This window comes from Labrus bergylta, chromosome 11 (genome assembly GCF_963930695.1).
Source record: "Labrus bergylta chromosome 11, fLabBer1.1, whole genome shotgun sequence".
In the NCBI taxonomy this organism is placed as follows: Eukaryota; Metazoa; Chordata; class Actinopteri; order Labriformes; family Labridae; genus Labrus; species Labrus bergylta.
This window is the reverse complement of record NC_089205.1, coordinates 17,375,913-17,397,683: the sequence shown is the minus strand read 5'-3', so window position 1 is coordinate 17,397,683 and position 21,771 is coordinate 17,375,913. Positions and strand designations below refer to the sequence as shown.

Below are 21,771 nucleotides of genomic sequence, written 5' to 3'. Positions count from 1 at the left end.
TCATTGACACATATATTTACTTTTGAGAGATGAACTAAGGCTTTTGAGCAAGAGACTGGCTTTTGCAGGTAATCCATGGTGTTTTGCTATTTGCACGAATTGTTTTGAGAAATGCACTTACAGTTTTGCAAATGTCGAGGATGATTCGAGAAATGTACCAAAGCAACTGAGAAAAACTGTAATATAATTTGGTGGAAGCAATCTAATCTTTTCTTGATTCCCCCTCCCCTCAAGTCAGGTGTGACATTATTCAGTAACTGTTATCACTCTTTGTCAATCTTGATAGGTTTGTGTGCCCCCCTGGTTCCTCTAAACCCAACGCGCCATCAAACGCCTGCCCACCAGGGACTCTAAGCAATCGCACTGACCTGACTGACCGCTCACAGTGTCAGCAGTGCCCCGCTCGATATGCTTGTCTTCGAGGTGCCATTTATCTTTCATACATATCCATGAGTTGTCTTTTTCAAACACTGTGAAGTGTTTCAGAAGAATACATGCATTTACTGGCCTTGCCTAAATAAAAATGGATGAAATAGTATCAAAATATTGTATATTTTTCATTGTGAGTCGACCTGATATAACTTCAATGTTATGCACATTCTTATATCGCACATTTGAAATGAAATGAGCCATCAGTTATGGGGCGCCGATTGTAAAGTTGCGCACACTACAAATAACAACAACATTTCTCCACAGCCCTAAAAAATAACTTTTTATTCACATTTAGAGAAATATTTGTGAACTTTGTCATTTTTACTTTTGTGAATAAAAATGTAAGACAATTTCATTGGCAAATGTGTTAAATATTATATCTAAATGTTGAATGTTTTATCTAAATGTTAAGTGTTATATATAAATGTTAAAAATAAATCTCCTGATTCTAAATATTTAGCTACGTTTCTAAACATTTAGTTTACATTCTAAATATTTAGTTTTGATTCTATATATTTAGCTAAAATTGTAAATATTTATAATCAAAGCTAAATATATAGAATATAAACTAAATATTTAGCAACGACTTCAAAATATTTAGAGTCTTAGCTAAATATTTAGAGTCTTAGCTAAATATTTAGAAGTGTAAGCTAAATATTTAGAGTCTAAGCTAAATATTTAGAGTCTTAGCTAAATATTTAGAAGTGTAAGCTAAATATTTAGAGTCTAAGCTAAATATTTAGAGTCTTAGCTAAATATTTAGAAGTGTAAGCTAAATATTTAGAGTCTAAGCTAAATATTTAGAGTCTTAGCTAAATATTTAGAGTCATAATTAGAAGTCGTTGCTAAATATTTAGAGTCTTAGCTAAATATTTAGAAATCGTTGCTAAATATTTAGAGTCTTAGCTAAATATTTAGAGTCTTAGCTAAATATTTAGAAGTCGTTGCTAAATATTTAGAGTCTTAGCTAAATATTTAGAAATCGTTGCTAAATATTTAGAGTCTTAGCTAAATATTTAGAAGTGTAAGCTAAATATTTAGAGTCTTAGCTAAATATTTAGAGTCATATTTAGAAGTCGTTGCTAAATATTTAGAGTCTTAGCTAAATATTTAGAAATCGTTGCTAAATATTTAGAGTCTTAGCTAAATATTTAGAAGTGTAAGCTAAATATTTAGAGTCTAAGCTAAATATTTAGAGTCTTAGCTAAATATTTAGAGTCTTAGCTAAATATATAGAAATCGTTGCTAAATATTTAGAGTCTTAGCTAAATATTTAGAAGTGTAAGCTAAATATTTAGAGTCTAAGCTAAATATTTAGAGTCTTAGCTAAATATTTAGAGTCTTAGCTAAATATATAGGATCAAAACTAAATATTTAGAATGTAAACTAAATGTTTAGAAACGTAGCTAAATATTTAGAATCAGGACATGTATTTTTAACATTTATATATAACATTTAACACTTAGATAAAACATTCAACATTTAGATATAATATTTAACATTTATATTTGCCAATTAAATTATCTTACATTTTTATTCACAAAAGTAAATATGACAAAGTTCACAAATATTTCTCTAAATGTGAATAAAAAGTGATTTTTTTAGGGCTAAATGTGGAGAAATGTTGTTGTTATTTGCTGTGTGCGCAACTTTACAATCGGCGCCCCATAATCAGTGCCCTTACCAATTTGATCATTATAACCAATTTGATCATTTATGTTTTATCAGGAACTGGTGGTATCCAGAGACCCCCCATCTCCTGCTTTGCAGGGCATTATTGTCCCCCTGGAACTATGTTCCCCACCCAGTTTAAGTGTCCAGTGGGGATGTGGAGTAGTCAGAGTGGATTGGAAGCTGAAAGCGAGTGTCGGCCTTGCCCTCAGGGCAAGTACTGCTTGGCTGGGTCTGGAGCTCCGTCGGGTCGATGCAACTCTGGACACTACTGTCCTGAAGGTACACACGGGTGATACTTGAATATGAAATTGAGAAGTATTAAATTTAATTAAATGAAACCGTCTACGACACTGATTCAGAAATATTAGGCATGTGGTACATTTTCTTTTAAAACTTTTTGCGAGAGAATTTGATGAAATATGATGTTTCCTCATGTAGAGCTGTAACCATGATTCATTCATGCATGTTTAACTGTTTTGATGTTGCTTCTCCAGGGACTGCATATGGCACCCAGTTTCCCTGCCCTGCAGGCACCTATAGCATCCAAATGGGCAACAGACGCAGAGAAGACTGCCTGACTTGTCCCGATGGCACATTCTGTCAACAGGGAACCTCTAAACCTTCCCCCTGCCCTCCGTAAGCAGTGGATATCAGAATGATTTGAAAATAATGTTGAAGGTGGTGATATTAGGGAGAGAATCTGTTAAAATGAAGTAAAATGAGTCCACCTGCTGTTATGAGTGAGGTTCAGTGTATCCACGCCTGTCTTTCTGCAGCTCCACATTTCGCCGTCTGAAAGGAGGTCAGAGGCTGGAGGACTGCTCTGCTTGCCCTGCAGGCTATTTCTGTCCCCACTCAGCCACTGTCAACCCCAGAGTGTGTGGAGCTGGCAGCTTCTCTGTAAGGTCCAATCCATAACACAGTTCACTGTGCCTGGTCAACTGACTGAACCAGTGGAAAGCAGAGATGGTGTATCAGTCTCGGCCTTTCATAAGACATACTGATTGTTCTATTTTTAGATTAGCATTTTCCGCCCACAGTGGTATCGTCTCCCATTACTCATGTATGTATATCTGTAAATGTCAGCAAGAGAAGTAGTTAAAGTCAAATTTTATTATGGCTCATCTTTAGCTCTCACTATTGAAGCAGTATCGGTGTTACGCCATCATCTCTCAAGTTCGATCCTCCTTTCCCTGGAGTTTTCAAGTCTGCATTTTGCTCCGTCCCTCCCCCATACTGGTTGGTATCTTTAACTTCAGCTCTCTGCATCTTGCTTCACATTCTCTGGTGTGTAGGATGAGGGCTCTGTGGAGTGTTCTCCATGCCTGCAGGGCCACTACTGCAGTAATGAGACCACTAGTGAGGAAGCCATGTTAAGTGTCATGGTGTGCCCCCCAGGCTTTCTCTGCTCTCAGGGTTTGGCCAGAGACCCCCAGCGCTCAGCCACCCTCTGTCCTCGAGGCTTCTATTGCCCCGGAGGAGGCATTGTGAGTCAGAAAACCACACATACAGCAAAAGTCGATATTTTACAAGTTATTTTGTCTCTTTTGCAAATGTCTGAAGCACCTTTTTGTCCACAAAACTGCCTCCAAATGTGATTTTCCCTCTTAGGATCCAAACCCAATTCCTTGCCCCAATGGCACTTACAGTGAATCTCCTGGTCTGCGTTATGCCAGTGAGTGTATGCAGTGTCCTCAGGGAAAGTACTGTTATTCCCAGCAGCCAGAGGAACAGCCTATCACAAGGCCTGTAAGACAACTGATTAATGTTATATACAATATTAAGAATGAACAAATGTTAAGGATGTTATTACAGAATTGGAATTGGATTCTTTGACCATAGAATCACATTTGATTCTATGGTCAAAGAATCCAATTTGATTGACACTTGTATGTGATAATTATTAATTGTTGTTTGTCACTTTAAAAACTATTGTTTATGGTGTATAATTCAGACAGGAGTGTGTCCTCATGGGCATTATTGCCCCCAAGGGACAGGCTACCCCTACACCTACCCCTGTCAGGCTGGCCAATATAGGAACAACACACTCGGCCACAGTGGAGAGGTGTGTGTTTTGTGTCCTGCCAGACATTACTGTGACAGACCAGGAATTTACCTTCCCTTAGTCTGCCCTCAGGTAGGAATTTTCAGGATTTTCAATTTGTATTTTTTTATTTTTAAACTTTTGCATGAAGAAAGCTTAACTTGCCTCAAAATGTGCTTACCACTATGTTTGTAAATTGTCCATATTTCTGCCTTTCACTATTGAACAGGGCTCTTACTGTCCAGAGGGCACCTCATCTCCAGATCCGTGTCCTGAGGGGACCTACAGTCCTCGATCCGCTCTCAGAGATGTGTCTGAGTGCTCTCCTTGTGGTGGAGGCCAGTACTGCAGTGGTGTGGGACTCACAGAACCCACTGGAAGCTGCCAAGAGCGCTTCTACTGCAGAGAGAGAGCCAAGTCTGCAGTAGGAAAACAATATTTTCATATCTTTTAAAATAGATACTGGTATTATTACTATTTTTCTTTTTTTACAGATTTCATTACCTGTTACCCTTCTTTGAGTGGATGCTCCACTTGGAGGTTTCCCATTGTGAATTAAATGAAATTCATAAGAACAATATTCTTGAAATGTTTCTTGAAATGGTTAGAGTAACATACTATAGCAGTGATTCATTTTATTGATCGTCAGTTTGGGGTTAACACTCTTGTTATGTAACATTACATTGATTGATTTTATTCCAGTATTTGAAAAAGCACATATCATGGATATAATAACTTTATTACAGTACGTTTTGGCACCTTGTCTTTACATGAATGTACTTTGACTTTTTCCAGACTCCAGCTGATGGGCCAACAGGAGGTTTGTGTCCAGCAGGAAGTTACTGTCCTCTAGCTTCGTCCTCTCCCTTCCCCTGTCCCCCCGGCACCTTTAGCAACAGCTCAGGCCTCAGTCGACCCGAGCAGTGTGCAATCTGTCCACCAGGGTAACATCACTCACATTCACTTTGGACTTTGACTTTTAGGTGTCATCCTGTGTATTTAAGACAACCATACAATATAGAAACCTCTATTCTTCCTCTCTTTCTCTGTCAGTTTCTATTGTTTAGGCTCAAACAACACGTCACCATCGGGTCTTTGTTTCCCTGGATTTTATTGCACCGGTGGCTCAGCTTCACCTGTTCAGAATGAAGCAGAGGAGGGCTATTTTACCTTGGAGGGGGCAGCTAGGGCACAACCGTGTCCTCTTGGCACTTTTCAGCCGGTAGGAACAAAACCTTACAGAATAGCATGTGCTGTTCTGTTGAAAGCGCACTGATAAAACGACACAATGAAATAAAGCTATGTTCAAGGTTGTCTATAAATACTCCACAGAGTCGAGCTGCACAGTCATGTGTGGAGTGTCAGGGAGGCCGATTGTGTAACCAGACAGGCTTGTCCCGGCCGCCGCTGTGTCCCACAGGACACTACTGTCCTCTAGGGTCATCCGCTGTTCATCCCTGTCCCCCAGTCAGTATTGTTTATGTGTGTGTATTGTGTGTGTGTTTGAATCTGAGTGCCTGTCACTCTTCATCAACTGTCATCTTTGCAGTATCTCAAACTTCTGTACTTAAGCTTCATGACAACTTTCTCACCCAATCAAAGTATCTTTTCTATAAAAGTGTGTACCATCTGATCATACAGGGCTCTTACTCTGACCAGACTGGTGGCGATGCTGTGCGGCACTGTCGACCTTGTGAGGCCGGGTTTTTCTGCAGCAGAGCAGGTCTCTCTAGTCCTCAGGGTCTCTGTGACCCAGGACATTACTGCACCTCTGGAGCCTCCACTGCCTCTCCTGTAAGACGTTACAAATAACTTTCATAATTCAGCTTTCAAAGTGGTTATTTTTTTCAAACTTCTAGTGCGTGGGAAATGAATGACAGTTGCCAACCTGATCTGCCCACAGCTTTAACTTTCAAAGCTCTACAGTATCTTTAACTGAAAGCCTAAAACGATCATACCTTTTCATACTTTTAAGATTACTCCAAAATTAAACGCCCTCACAGGTGGCTCTGGCCTCTGGAGGTGTATGCCCTGTCGGCTACATCTGTCCACGGGGGACCATGTTCCCCCAGCAGCACCCCTGTCCTGTAGGAACCTGGAGCAGCATGGTTGGAGCCCAAAATCTGTCCTCATGTTGGCCCTGCCCCCCAGGACTTTACTGCAACAGCACTGGACTCAGGCAGCCTACAGGAGTCTGTGATACAGGTACAAGAATATATTATCTACGACAACTGAAGTAGGTTGTGTTTTTATTTCAAGTGTATTATGTGCTGTAAATGTTGAATACAATGCAGAGTAGCATTTTAAAGTAGAATTAGACTAATTCAAAATGAGTGTGCATGTTTTTTTATCTGATTACCCACAGTTCTATTTTATCTGTAGAGGCAGGCTCTGTTATTTTATTAATCGTTTAATCATTTACTTACTAGTTTCCAAACATTATGTCCAGTTCGTTTGACTTTTTCATGGTTAAAGCTGTTGCCTCACAGCAAGAAGGTGCCTGGTTCTAATCCCCCGCCAGGCAGAGCCTTTCTTTGTGGAGTTTATGTGTTCTCCCTGTGCATGCATGGGTTCCCTCTGAGTACTCTGACTTCCTTCCACAGTCCAAAGACATGCTCGTTAGGTCAACAGGTACCCTAAAGTTCCCGTAGGTGTATATGTGAGTGTACCTGGTTGTTTGTCTCTCTCGACCAGTCCAGCGTGTACTTCGCCTCTCGCCCAATGTCAGCTAGGATCGGCTCCAGCCACCCGTGACCCCAAACGGGATAAGTGGTATAGAGATAATGGATGATAGTAACACAAGCTAAATGGGTATTGATTAAGAGAGGATCCCTGCTTTAATGATTTTGGTCAGTGAGTGTTCTAACCTTTGTTTATAGGGTATTACTGTACAGGAGGAGCTGTGTCCTCAAGGCCCTCAGACGGTGTGACAGGTGACAATTGTCCACTTGGACACTACTGCCCCATGGGAACATTTTCTCCTGTACTTTGCCCTGATGGGACACACTCAAACACAACAGGTATTGAAATCATATCATGGAACTACATCACAAAAAAAAAATATTATTTTAAATGTAAAAAACAGACATTTCTCCTTTGTTTTGTATCATTTCCTATTTGAATGAAGGGGCAGAAGCGTGTGAAGATTGCCCCTCTGGGACCTACTGTCTGTCTGGAGAAGGTGTCCAGCCGTGTCCTGCAGGACACTACTGTCTTGGTGGAGGTGTTGAGGGCATCCTGCCCTGTCCTCCTGGTACATACAGCCCTCATTTAGGCCTGAACCAAGTGGAGCAGTGCCTCATCTGTCCAGCAGGTGAGAGTGTTGTCTCACATTTCTCTTCCCTGCTCTGCAAGACTTTAAGAAGTCTCTCATAAAACATTTGTGTGGTTGTTTTTGAAAGTATGAAGGCATTCATTTGCTACAGGTTTGGGGAAAAACTGATTTTTAATTAAATGTAATGAAAGACAGTGCTTTTCAAATTTGATTTAGTAGAGGAGAATATTATTTGATGAAAGGATTTGAAATCAACACTCACTATCTTTGCCTTGTTGTTATTGCAATGATGGTCTACTGTAAATTATTCATGTTGTATTTGCAGGGTTCTTCTGTGAGGACTGGGGTCTGTTTGAACCTACTGGAGCCTGTCAAGCTGGTTACTACTGCATAGCAGGTACTATCCATGTGTGATTCTAGCACAGGTGTTACACTAACAGTTACCTTTTAACACAAGGCTTTAACTGAAACAGCTGATGTAAACAACAGGCACTTTGCTATGAAACTGGATAAAAAACGAATAAACTTAACTTGTGCAACTTCTCAAGGTGTAAACTTTCAGAACCCAGATGGTAACTTCAGCACAGGAGTGGGAGGAGCATGTCCAAAGGGGAGGTACTGTCCTGAAGGCACCAGTCTCCCTCTGCCCTGTCCAGCAGGAACCTTCTCTAACAGGTTTGTGGACACAAACTATACACATACACAACATTCATAGACAATTTTGTTGTTCTACCATTTAACTGTAAATGTTTGTGTTTCCATGTGTGTGCGTGTCTTTGGCTGAAGTCTGCATCTGACGGACACCTTTGGCTGTAGTCCATGTCCAGCGGGTCAGTTCTGTGGCACTGCAGGTCTCACTCATCCATCTGGACTGTGTCAGGTCGGATACTTCTGTCCAGGGGGTGACACAGCAGCCACAGGTAGAACAGCGAAATCCAGATTTAAATATTTTTAATTAGAAGTTAATTACATGAGAGCTTTAGAGTAATCACAAAGAAACTGACTTCGTGTTTTCTTCAGGATGAGCCTGCTTCTGACATAGTCAGAAATCAACAACATAATTTACTGTTAATTAGTAAAAACAATTAGTAACGACAAATAATGAATGTAATTCACACATGAATTGAAAGAATAGAGAACAGAGCTAATGTATAATGTGTGGAGAGAAATCTTATGAACAGGCATCAGTTTGATTGAGAAACAGATGCTGATAAATGCAGGAAACCTGAATGTGTGAGGGTGTTTTTGTTTGATGAATGATTATTAAATGAATCAGGCTTTCATCACAGCTCTCTTAATATTAAGGGCTTAGCAGTCATAATCCTTTTAATTTTCCATATCTAATTGGTTTTCCTCTCCAGGCTCTGAAGGAGGTCTTTGCCCACCAGCTCATTATTGCCCTGAGGGTAGTGAGAGACCATTATCCTGCCCAGCCGGGACCCACAACAACCTTACAGGCCAGTCAGTGTGTACCCGCTGCCCAGCTGGTTACTACTGTCCAGAAAAGACTGGCAACTTTGCCAAGTTCCCGTGCCCTCCTGGATTCTACTGCCCTGATGGTACACGCACACAAAATGCTCTTGCTATTGTTGCAACAGGCAGCCATTGCACTCAAATGATGACCGGCACAAAGGCCATGGCAAATAAAGGGAGAGACACCGAAATAACACTGAATTAAATGTATTTATTTACAAAAGATAAATAAATTGCAAAAGAGGTCAAGTTTATATTTCTGATTCTGATTCAGTAGAGACAGCAGAGTTGGTGTGTGGAAAGTGTATTGATCATGTGTTGGATGGAGAAGGAAAACGAAATAACAAAACAAGTCGCACACAGAAAGTCTCCTTCAGCAGACTGCGGTGGCAGCTTACATAGTGACTGTGAGCATTGGACCCAGGTGCTCTCAGTCAAGCTCCTTATACAGCCAAGCCTACCAGTTACACGAACCTGAAAGGCCACAGGTCACAATATCAAGACAAATGTTATTATTTTACTACAACCAAGTAACAAAAAGCTGAAAATCAATGGATTGTTTTTTTTTTATATATACTTAGGAACCCAGCATGCCACCCAGTTCCCCTGTCCTCGTGGATACTATAACCCAGAGCCCATGACTCAGAGTCTGGACAGCTGCCTGCCCTGTCCTCCGGGACACTACTGTGAGAAGGAGAGGCTGACTAAAGTGTCTGGAAAATGCAAAGCTGGTGAGTAATGTTTTTTTAAATGTATTCTAAAGATACAAACAAAGCAATACAGCCTAGTTTCTCAGTGTCAGGACTTTGTTCTCTGTCAAAGGCCAACAAGCCAAATCGAAGCGGTCTGGAAGTATTGACGACTGCTGATAAAGAATGCACATTATGCACAAAATATCAAGACTCAAATCCAGATACATCAATTACCTGATCCTTTCATGTACTTTTTATTTCAGCATACAGCAAGTGCATAAGTTTTTAGATGTATCTTTTTATGTTAATATTTATGTTTTAGGTACAGAACAGCAAAAGTGTCTACCTGCTCCATTAAGTCTTGTTTTCACATCAATGACTCATCTCTCTCACCTCCCTCTGTACTGCCATCATCCAGCTTTTTTGGCACATTTGGTTTCACACTCTGCTCAGGAAGTGATTGGGGGATATCTACAGAGATGCTTCTTTTTGTGGCAGAAACAAACAGTGTTTGTATATATCAGAATGATACAGTAGTCAAAACAGCAGTACATCACTTTCTTTGTCTCCCACTCTGTCTCCTGCTGTTTTTTTTTCTCTCTCAGGCTGGTTCTGTGTGTCAGCAGCATGGAACTCCCAGCCCTTTGACCTGGACAATTACACAAATGCCAACTGCCTCTGTCCAGCTACATCCACAGGGGGGCGCTGCCAGGTCGGCTTTTACTGCCCATTGGGTAGCTCAGAGCCGCTGGCTTGTCCACCTGGAACCTTCTGTAACATTTCAGGTATTCCGGCAGGGATCATCAAATACTTCACAGCGACATCATAGTCCACAGTCAGCATGTCGGTGGTCTACACCGCTGGTGTCATGGCCTTAATGTGAACCAAACACATGTGTATAATATTACAGTTGTTGTAAGTTGTAGACGGTGAAATTACAGTTCAAATATTTGTATTGTTTATTTGTGAAATAAAGCTACAAAACATTCAAAGAAGGTCTAAGATCAGATCTGACCTCAGTCTTAAAGTCTATGTTGTTCATGTGTAGCACATTTACCCAAAGCCAACCTAGAAACGTCCTCATGTAACAGCTTTCATTTTAAAATTTTACAATATACTTAAGAGTAGAAAAAATTATATGAATTATGCTATATTCGGTCCAAATATATAGTTAATATACAGATATTTCTCTACTATTTTAATAAATGATGGTATTGATGGTTGGGTTTTTGACTTTTATTTGGCCAGTCTTATACTGTATATATATCTATATATATATATATAGATATATATACTTCAGTATCCACATCTATTCTATCTCTGAATTAAAACTTTCATTATTACTGTTAGAAAACGTATTTATGGGCTGTATGGAGACACACATATTGTTCCACAGAAGAAGAGTTAGTCCTGAAGCCATGAATACATAATTGATCTGAAGTTAAATAAACTTTGAATAACAATGTACCTATGTCTCCTCTAAAGGTTTGGCTCTACCAATGGGTCCCTGCTCCCCAGGGTACTACTGTGTAGGAGGGGCCACGGAGGCTAGACCAACAGATGGAGAAACAGGCAGCATCTGTCCACCTGGGACATTCTGTGGTGAGCCCGACATTACTGCCTTCAAATGGTTGTATTATAAACTTGCCAACACAGCAAGCCTATGAAAGGTCTTTCAGTAAAGTGCTTGGTAATACAGACGGCACATTAGTTCCAATATTATTCATATTGCATATTATGCAATTATGCATTTTCAGTATTTATTAATGAGGATACCTGGCAGAAAAGAAGTTCTTATTGGCTAGGCCTTTAAATATCTTACTTTGTAATCAAAGGGCCGAAGATTGGAACTGATTTGAATAGTTTTTATAGCAACACTGCCCCAGGTTTTATTTTTCCCAGAGAGCCCAGAGACATGCAAATTAGATAGACCAGAGAATCTGTAAAGTATGTAGCTATGACTCAGGTGGACACCCTAAATCACCCATGGGTATGAGTGTGAGTCATCATGTGTCTATTTGTGTCAGCCTGCTGATAAACTGCTGACCTGCGTAGGGTGTTTTCACACTTTCTGCCCATTGTGTCCTGGAAAGAGCTTCCATGCCCTACGATCCAGGATATACATTTGAAATGAAAGGCAAATAATAAAAGGATGAATGAAGATATACTCCACATTTTTACCCTACAGTTGAGGGTTCAGGAGAGCCAGAGGTGTGTCCAGCGGGTACTTTCTCCTCAGTACCAGGTCTAACCAGTGAGGCCGGCTGTCAGGCCTGCACCTCAGGTTTCTACTGTAGTGGGGCAGGTCTCAAGGTTCCCACTGGACCCTGCAGTGAAGGTCAGTCCATACACAGCTTTATGATTCATTTTCATTATGTAACTTAGGTACATTTTTAGCAGTCAACTGTTTCATAAGCATATACTGTATGCATTTTTTACTCTTGTGTTTAACTTATCTTGTCACCCTGAAAGGCTACTGGTGCCCTCCTGGTCAGGCAGTTGCTACAGCCATGCCATGTCCTCCAGGCCACTTCTGCTCACAGGGTAGTGCAACTCCAAAGCCTTGCCCATCAGGAACCTACCAGGACAGAGACAAACAGGCAGCCTGCACAGTCTGTGAAGCAGGTAGGAGCCTCCTTTACACTTTGTACCCTCTCGCCAGCAACATATGGTTTTTAAAACTTTGTTTTTCTCCCTTCAAGCATTGTTGTTTGGCTGAACAGACTGAAATGAAAACAGCTCTCAAACAAAGCTTCTTATTGTTTTTAATTTATAAAAACTGTGTGCTTTTATATGTTCATGCATTCCATTTATTATGCTACAGTTAACTCTAAATGTTAGTGTTTATCATCATAACTTCATGATGCTAATTGTGTATGTATTTGTCCTCTTTCAAGGTTACTACTGTGACATGAGACTAGCAAACGCCTCTGTACAAAGGCCCTGCCCTGAAGGACACTACTGTCCGGCAGGTACAGCCTTGGCCACCCAATACCCCTGCCCCAGAGGCTCATTCAACCCCAGACAGGGAATGGACAGCCTTGTAGGCTGCACATCATGTGCTGCTGGACATCATTGTCCTTCTGTGGGACTGTCAGAGCCTGCAGGTGAGAAATGGAGACTTCTCTTCTTCTCCAACCTCCTCAGTCATTTTTATGACATTCATACAGTGATTATAGAAAAGCTTTGTGAGGAGTTTATTAAAGGTTAACACACACTTCAGAATTTGGCTTTAAGGTGCCTGTTTTAAACATTTGAGCAGGTGGCCTACCCAACTTGAAAATACACATTTTTCAACTAAATACTAGTGGAGATAGCTTTGATGTAAATGTATCACCGTGCCGTATTGGTGTTTGAGAGTTATATGTTAAGTTACGTTGATTATGCAATAATTAAACCCAGAAGCCGTTGATGTATCTGCAATACTGTAAACTGATCATTTGTTATGATATATTCTTACCCATAGGACTATGTCATGCTGGTTATTGGTGCAAACAGGGAGCATCCTCTCCCAGCCCACTGGATGGACTCTCAGGTTCCCTGTGTCCGCCTGGTCATTTCTGCCCCTCAGGTTACAGGCTTACCCTCTCTTAAAAGCAACAAGCCATCAGCAGCTGTTCACTGCTGCTGTGCTGTTGATGCCTATAATGTATCAAGCTTAAAGACTCCACATTTTCAAGTGGATGCAATTATTTCCCGCAACTAAATGCTGACACAATCTGTTTTATTGGCTTACGCAATCAAATTTAGACTGCGTGAGGCTATTTACGTGCTACTGTTTTATATTCAAGGACCAACATGTTTTATTCATGTAAATTACCATTTAGGGCCCTACAGGAAGCTCTGACAAGATTTATCTTGTAACCCCATATATTGTTTTCTTGAATTTAATTTTTACACTTGCTTCAAAATACTGCTGTAGGGTAAACTCTGTCCTGAATTGCTCAAAGCTGGGTGTGATATAAGATTATGTCCCGTTTTTAATTTATTCCTTAACGCTGCTTACAGCGCGTAAAATATTGTCACAGTTGTCACGTTAGTCTTTAATGAGTTTACTGCCTACTCTTCTGTTTACGGGAATTAAAATGTGAGTTGGTGTTTGTGACATCTTTGCAGGCACCACAGCTCCTGTAGCCTGCCCCGAGGGAAGCTGGTCAAACAGCTCCGGCCTGCGTATCCAGGAGGACTGCAAACCCTGTCTGGGTGGATTTTACTGTGACTCCACTGGCCTCACTAAACCTAGCGGACCCTGCATTGGGGGGTACATCAGACTAATTAAATACTTTTTGTAATGATTAAAGACAAACTCGTGGAGAACTTCTTTCTGGCAAACTTTATTCACATGCCGGCCATATTCCTCTGAACCCAATAGCTAACATTAGCATTCAACCGCTACCTATCTAATATTCCTTTAGCTAGATGGTAAATTCCTAGCTACCATTACATAGTTAGGGATTTACACACTTCTTAGTCCATCATGTACAAAAGAGCAATATTAGCTTGAAGCCACTCCTAACTAGAACTTGCACAGCACTCAAAAAGTGGTGAAATGTTAATGATTTTTTAAATACCCTAAATCTGTATGACTTATAACAACACAACAGTGGGATATTATTACATTCTTTTTGCTTCCCAGACGATCATGGCGTCAGAGAAATGGCTGCTGTGTGAATATGATCAATTGTCACGGTTGTTCTAGTTCAACACTGGCTTTTGTACACACAATATAGACATGCTTTCATGTTTCATATGCAGGTTTTACTGTGTTGAGGGAGCAGTTACATCCACCCCTGTTGATGGAATAACAGGGGGACCCTGTCCTGAGGGTCACTACTGCCCAGAGGGAACTGTTCAACCTGTACCCTGTGATCCAGGGACATATGTTGCAGTTACACACGCAACTCACTGTGAGACCTGTGTGCCTGGCTGGCACTGTGTGTCTGGCTCTCTGTACTTGTGCCCTGCAGGTTTGTAGTTTTAAATCCCCTAAAAGCCATTTAAAAAATACATATATTTAATCTGTGTGGTAATTTGTATTAAATGATCACAGAAAGGAATGGCTAAACGAAGAAACAATGATGATAAGTGAAAAAGCTGATGAAATTACACAACAGTATTTGTTTTTATATTTGTTCTCTGGTCTGAAGGCTTTTACTGCCCTGAAGGCACCGGATCTGACTTAAGGGGCTGTCCAGAGGGAACTTACGGTCCTGACCCTGGCTACTGGTCTGTATCTCAGTGCAGACACTGTGATGGCGGTCATTACTGCTCTTCCAGAAATGGCACAGCTGTCACTGGACCATGTCAGGCAGGATATTACTGTTCACATGGAAACATCTCTCCGCAACCTTTCTCAAAGACTGCAGGTAAACAAATGTCTTTACCAGTCATCATGTTTGCACATTCAGGAGTTGAACTACAGTACAGTCAGTACATATTTTGTGACAACATTGGAATCTCAGCTTTGTATTATCTGTAGAAGCATTTCTACATCAGTTTTCCTATTTGGAGACTGTTGACAAATGGCAGCATGTTCTCTGTGTCTTTCACCAGGAGAGGGGGGGCCTTGTCCTGCCGGTCATTACTGCCCCCAGGCCTCCATCCATCCTCTGCCCTGTCCTCGTGGCACGTTCTCTAACCTCACCAAATTAGTCTCCCAGGTCATTTTGACTCAATGTCGTACTCACATGTCTCCCTTACAATGATTGAGAGAGAAATATTTTCCCCTCAAAATTGAACCACAGAGAAATTCTTTTTTAGGGGTTCGAAACGACTACATGTTCTTTCCTTTCCTTGCTCAATTCTTGTCTATTGAGATTCACAATTCATTATATCTCTATTATATATTTATATCTTTTTGAATGTCAGCAACGACTACTTCCGTAATTAGCTCTGTTATTTTTCTGTTGATTGCCCAAAAAAGACTTAAAAATCCCAATATGAAATATAAAATATTAGTGAAGCTATTGTGAAATAAAAAACGTTGAGGATTATTTAGGGTTGTATACTTTGTCTGCATTTATTTGTTTGCCATATTCATTTTTTTTCATTTTTTCATTTCCTTTATTATTTTATTGATAATTATTTAATATTGAACACAGCATTGTTTGTGCTCTTTTTGAACATGTGTACACCAGCTCTAGACAGACTACACAGTAGCTCTCATTTTTTCCTGTTGTGGTATAATCAATACCTCATCCCAAATCAATGTTGCAGTGGGGCATACTCTCTCTCTCTTTTCATTATCTTACAGCTTCTCTCTCTCTCTCTCTCTCTCTCTCTCTCCTCCTTTGTCTTTCCTCGTCTTTCCTCTTTCCCCTCTCAGGAGGATTGCCAGCCATGTCTCCCTGGTTACTATTGCGATGGTGTGGCTCTCTCAACACCTTCAGGAGAGTGCTGGGAAGGTTTCTTCTGTTTGGAGGGGGCCGTTCGTCCTGACCCCCCTCTGAGAGATAGCCGGGGAGGACCATGCCCTAAAGGTTATTTATTCCCCAAGAATGTATAGTCTTCTTTATTTCAGTGTTCAAACAGCAATGAGAGAGTTTTTTTCAAAAGAAGGAAAGAAGACAAAAAACACATGTGGATGTTGTACTCTTGTAGCTATTGCTTAGAAAATAGAAACATCAACAGCATCAGCATCAACATCAACCATATTTTACTTTTTAAGCACATAATTAAGTTTAAAATGTAAAAAAAGCTCAGAGCTAGCTAAGTGAACAGATAAACAATTGACTCTTTAAGGCAATAGGGCTAAACAAAAGCAGCTGCTCTGTTGACACTGGAAATCGAACCTGTCCCCCCCACCCCCCTGTGGTTTGTGTGTCTCTGGATGTGCTTGATTGTGCATCTCTTTCATGATTCCTGTCTTTGCATAACCAGGTTATTACTGTTCTCAAGGCTCTGTGGCTCCTAGGCAGTGCCCCCAGGGAACCATCAGCACAGACAACGGCCTAGCCAGCTGCAGCGCATGTCCTCAGGGGTAAATTAACTTATCAGCCACACAGTTACTTTACATTGGAAACATGCACATTTTTCCACATTTAATCATGATGGATTACTTAAGAACTAACTATGCAGATTTCTACACACAGTAATAATTTCTCCCTACCTTGCATACATATACTACACACCGATAAAAGAACATTAATGCCTCATTGCCACCACCAGAAGCAAAGAGCTAATTTATCCCCTTCTTGTTGTCTGGGTAGCTTTTACTGCCCTGGCAGGAGTAATGGCTCTCTGTCTAGAAGTAATGAGTGTCCAGTGGGTTATTACTGCCCGTCCGGGACATGGTCCAAAGACCAGTTCCCGTGTCCAGTTGGATCCATCAACCCCCACACTCGCATGGCAAAACCCCAGGACTGCGTGCCCTGCCCTCCAGGTCAGACACCATTTATTGCTAATTATGCCATTCCTAGTTTCCTTAAGGTTAAGTAGCTGAATAACGGTTTAGGACGACCTTGATGTTAAAGTAGCAAAATAAACTGTTTCTTCATTTGGCTGGGCTTAATACAAGATTCAGCGCTTGTTTCAAACTAGTTATTCTTTAAGAAATTCTCCATTCCTCTCGATTTACTCTGTGTCCTTATTTAACCAGGCTCCTTCTGTGCTGCCCCTGGTGAGGGTGTTACATCAGGTCAGTGTGATGCAGGGTACTACTGCCTCTCAGGGGCCTGGTCACCCACACCACAGGATGGTGGGACTACAGGTGACAGATGTCCTGAAGGCCATTACTGTCCCCAGGGCTCCTCAGCACCCCTGCCTTGTCCCATAGGACATTACAGCAATAGAACCACAAACACTCGTCTTTCTGACTGCCTGCTTTGTCTTCCAGGTAGGAACTCATAATGTTTCTGACTTTAGTATTTTATCATGTGTCTTGAAAGATAAATCTTCCCTTATATAATTCATTTTGTCTGAAGGTAATCCGGTTATACAGTACCTGCAACTGTTTAACAATGGTTCTTTTTGTGTTGCAGGCTTCCTATGTGCCACCAGAGGGCTCTCTTTCCCTTTTCAAATCTGTCCAGCAGGCTTTTACTGTCCAAGCAGAGATAACAGCAGCAAGGAGGCATCTTTACCCTGCTCACCTGGAAACATGTGCCCACCTGGATCTGATAGACCGGTGCCCTGCCCGCCAGGGACCTATCAGGATTTACCCAGACAGGTGAGTATGATGATGATGAATAGTCTAATTATACTGTCATACATCTTACTGTCCTTAAGGGAAGATGAAGCTGCTATAAAATGCAATTTAAATAACATTTAGTGACTGTGTGGCTGTCAAAAAATAAACACATGGTGAAATATACTGGAGTTAGAAATATGTTCTACTCTAACACTGAAATAGAGTTATTGACTAACTGTACCAATAAAAGATGGGTTGTGAATGTATCATGAGGCTGCGTAATATAAGCTTTCTCTGTGGGAAGTTATGGCCCTGCTGAAAGCAAAGAAATAATGTCCCAGCTGGCCCACATTTTTTTTACATTAGTGCAAACTGTGTACAGTTTATAGTTCAGCTTTTATCATCTCCAACACAAGCATCCAAAGTGGTCGTGTCATTTGATGTAAGTGGACATCTGTATTCATAATTGTGATTGCACTGTGTAGAAAAAAAAAATTATGTGTGCCCCTCCACAGGCAGAGTGTGTTCAGTGTCCAGCAGGATTTTACTGTGCGGGCTCTCTGGATGCAGACACCGGGTATTTGTCCGGAACTCACACTCCTATGCTGTGTCCTACGGGACACTATTGCCCTCCAGGTAGGATACTAAAGCTAACACAATGAATGACATACTTACAATGTAATCACATCAAAAAGAATGTTGGCCACAAGTGATGCTTCAGGTTCAGTGAGATTGAATTAATTAATGTGTTAAATTCAGGTTGTGTGTACTCCTGAACAAGTGGCTGTAACAGTAAATGGCTTTCTAATTATACTAATGGGCATCATGGAGCATAATCAAGATGAGGCTGCTCCTCACAACCTGCTCTGTGATGTTTAGTCCTGGACCATCTGTAGATATTACACGCTATTTATCTACAGGAACGCAGTCTGGTGTAGCGTTCCCGTGCCCAGCTGGTGCCTTCAGCAGGCAGATGGGGTTGTCCAATAAGTCTGGCTGTGAGCTCTGCCCTCCAGGGAGATATTGCAGCTCCTCTGGACTTGCTGCTCCAACTGGAGCCTGCTCTCCAGGGTAAACACAGGCTAACTGAACACATACGCCATCAAGTTTTTAGATAGAATTTGAAAGCTATGACACAACTTGATTTTTGTTTAAATCTGCCCCCCTTGTTTACAATGAAACCTCCCTAATTCTCTTTTTTGTCTACATCTATCTACATTATTATTACCCTTCCTCTCATCTCTGTCCTCACCATCTCTCTGCTCCCAGTTACCTCTGTATCCATGGTTCTGCATCTGCCCAGCCAGAGGAGGGCCCGGCAGGAGGCCGCTGCTCTGCAGGGTCCTACTGCCCCCAGGGTACCAGCTACATGGTTCCCTGCCCTGCAGGCACCTTCGGCTCCATAGATGGTGACATATCACACTGAAAAATTATACAGATACACTGCTGGTGACATTTGAACATAATGGGCTGGCTTAAGGGGGCTTATCAACAGTGTTAAGTGTGAGCTTTTGTAATCAATGAAAGAATTCCCCTCTGTTTTCATCAGAAAACAATTACTAGAAGCAAATGAAGTGGAAATACTTTACTTGATCTTTCTTTTGTGGGTTATTTTGTCATTTAGATCGAACAAATTAGTCCTGTTTTGTGTTTCAGGGGCAGTTTCTATAGAAGCGTGTCAGCCATGCCTGCCTGGCCATTACTGTGCTGAGGTTGGCCTCTCGTCCCCATCAGGACCCTGCAATGCAGGCTTCTATTGCACAGAAGGATCAAAAACTGCTACACCTTTGGGTAATAACACAGAGAATACGCTAAAAATATTTTGCCCTCAATTTAGTGTTAATTAAAGCATTGCAACATGCACAGCTGATTGTTTTATAAATGACATTTGTATCAAATGGTATTCCTCTATGAGCTTGTGATTTGCCCCATTTTCTCTCCATGTTTTTTTTGCTCTCATTTAATATTGTCATGGCCTTTGCCTCCACGACGCTGAGGAGGTCCCTGCAGAACATTCACTATTCCCATTTCTTTCACTTGGTCATATTTTTCTCTCTGGAATTGCAGAAAATTGCTCTGGCCTCCTTGTTAAGTTCACTCCTTAACAGAATAAATGATGACATCCAATAAAGGTCTATTGTGTTAGTTTCAGGACGTAACACCTCTCCATCCCCACTTCCTGCTGATTCAACCACGGGTCAGTTCCATGGTGATGTGTGTCCTGCTGGCCACTATTGTCCTAACGGAAGTGCAAAGCCGAGCCCCTGTCCCCCAGGTAAAACAAAACAGAACCTTTTCCACAAATCGACTATGTAAAAAGTGTAACGATTTTCTGTTTCCATTTGTCATGATCATGTTAAAAAAATGTCCACTTTCATTTCCCCGAATGAGCTATGTGTGTGTGACCTCTTGCTTTTATTGCACTGCGTCCAAAGGTAGTGTGTAGTGCCACAAAGCCCCCAGAGGTACAGTATAATAGCTTAATGTATCGGGAACTTAAAAGGCAGTAGTAAAACCTAATGGGAGTCCAATAAAACTGTCATAACGGTCAGCTCGCTACTTAACCAAGTGGATAAATGGAGCCGTCTATGGCACAGTAGATGTTGTTCTTTACTCACGTGATTATTTGTCTTCTTTATGTAGGCACTTTCTTAGGAAGGTCTGCAGCTGAGTCCAAGGCTGACTGTGAAGATTGTTACCCGGGTTCTTTCTGCCCCTTGTGGGCTCAGACCTTTGTCGACCTCCTCTGTCCCCCGGGGTGGTTCTGTCCACAGAGATCAGTGTCTGGACGTCAGCCAGGTAGAGTACACATCATCAGGGGTCAGCTCAGGTTTAACCACTGTAGTCTGTGCACTTTATCATTCCCCCTTTTTTTTCCTTTTTTTTTTTTTATACACATTGTCTGGTCATGTACAGTAAGTCTGGTGTTGTAACGGTTCTGCTCACATAATGAGGCTGCTTCACCAAGAGGCTTCGCGTGTTTCACTGTTAAAAGTAGTGCCACAGTGAAACATTATAAATATATGATGTTCAACATTTTCACTTAAGAAGAAAAACATAATGCCATGAAAGAGCTTTACAGTTACAAACATGACATACGATTGCAAAGCTATGTAAACTCCCTAACGCTCCACATGCTATTTGTTTGTGTTTTAAAACCATGTATCAGCAAAATATCAATCTTTTAGGAGATAAGACAAACAGAACTAGAACCAGGTTTTTGGCTAAATGACAAAGTTGCTTTTTAAATTAAATATTGAGCTGGAGAAGGCAGATCACTTTTTTACTCATTTGGAAATCCTTAACAGTAAGACAACGTAAAATACATGCTTTTAATTGGACAGACAGTTTTGGTCAGTTTCGAATTCCTCCCCTTTGTTGATGTCGTAAAATGGAAATAAAATGTCATACCTCACAGTTTTCTCTACCATCTTTGGTAAATATTTTATTTTCAATTTAACAACATTGACCCACTTTCATAGCAGTTTTAGTAACTAATCTGTCACTTGAAAGGCTCTTCATGAAGTGTTTGGATTATTTTTGTATGCCCTCTTCTAGTTATTGTGTAATTGTATCCATGGATATGTATATATTTACAAACCAGAGCCTGCATGTACATGAGCTGCATTTACCACGGGGTATTTTTACACCTTATATAAGCTTTCCTCCTTCTCTTGTATTACATGCACCAACCAATTTTTTACATCCTTGCCTCTTTTATTACAATGATCTTTAGCTAATTTAAGCGTGAAATGGCTCAGAACCCATAAAGAGTCTCCAGCTTATGGCTGTCACAGGCGGAGTACCTGCTGCTGAGCCTTTTTGCTCATCTCAGGGTCTCCCACGGGATTTTCTTTACAGTACTAATACTACTTGGCATCACTCTCTTCTTCTTTTCATGGCTTCCGTGGCTCCACACTGAGCATGGAAAAATAAAGAAATTCTGCTTTCTTTCATTCACAATATCATATCACATAAATGTCTTTAAAGGATTAATCACATTTGTTACGTATTTGATATAGACATTTCGGGGTTTTTTTCCCCAATGTAAACC

General features: G+C 41.0%; 1 long non-coding RNA gene across 1 annotated transcript; it reads left to right on the top strand.

Moving 5' to 3' along the window:
* Positions 1–8,221: 8,221 nt before the first annotated feature.
* On the top strand, positions 8,222–9,598 carry LOC136180498 (uncharacterized). Its single transcript, XR_010667135.1, has 3 exons — positions 8,222–8,344; positions 8,786–8,983; positions 9,479–9,598. It is a non-coding gene; the product is annotated as an uncharacterized lncRNA (long non-coding RNA).
* Positions 9,599–21,771: the final 12,173 nt, after the last annotated feature.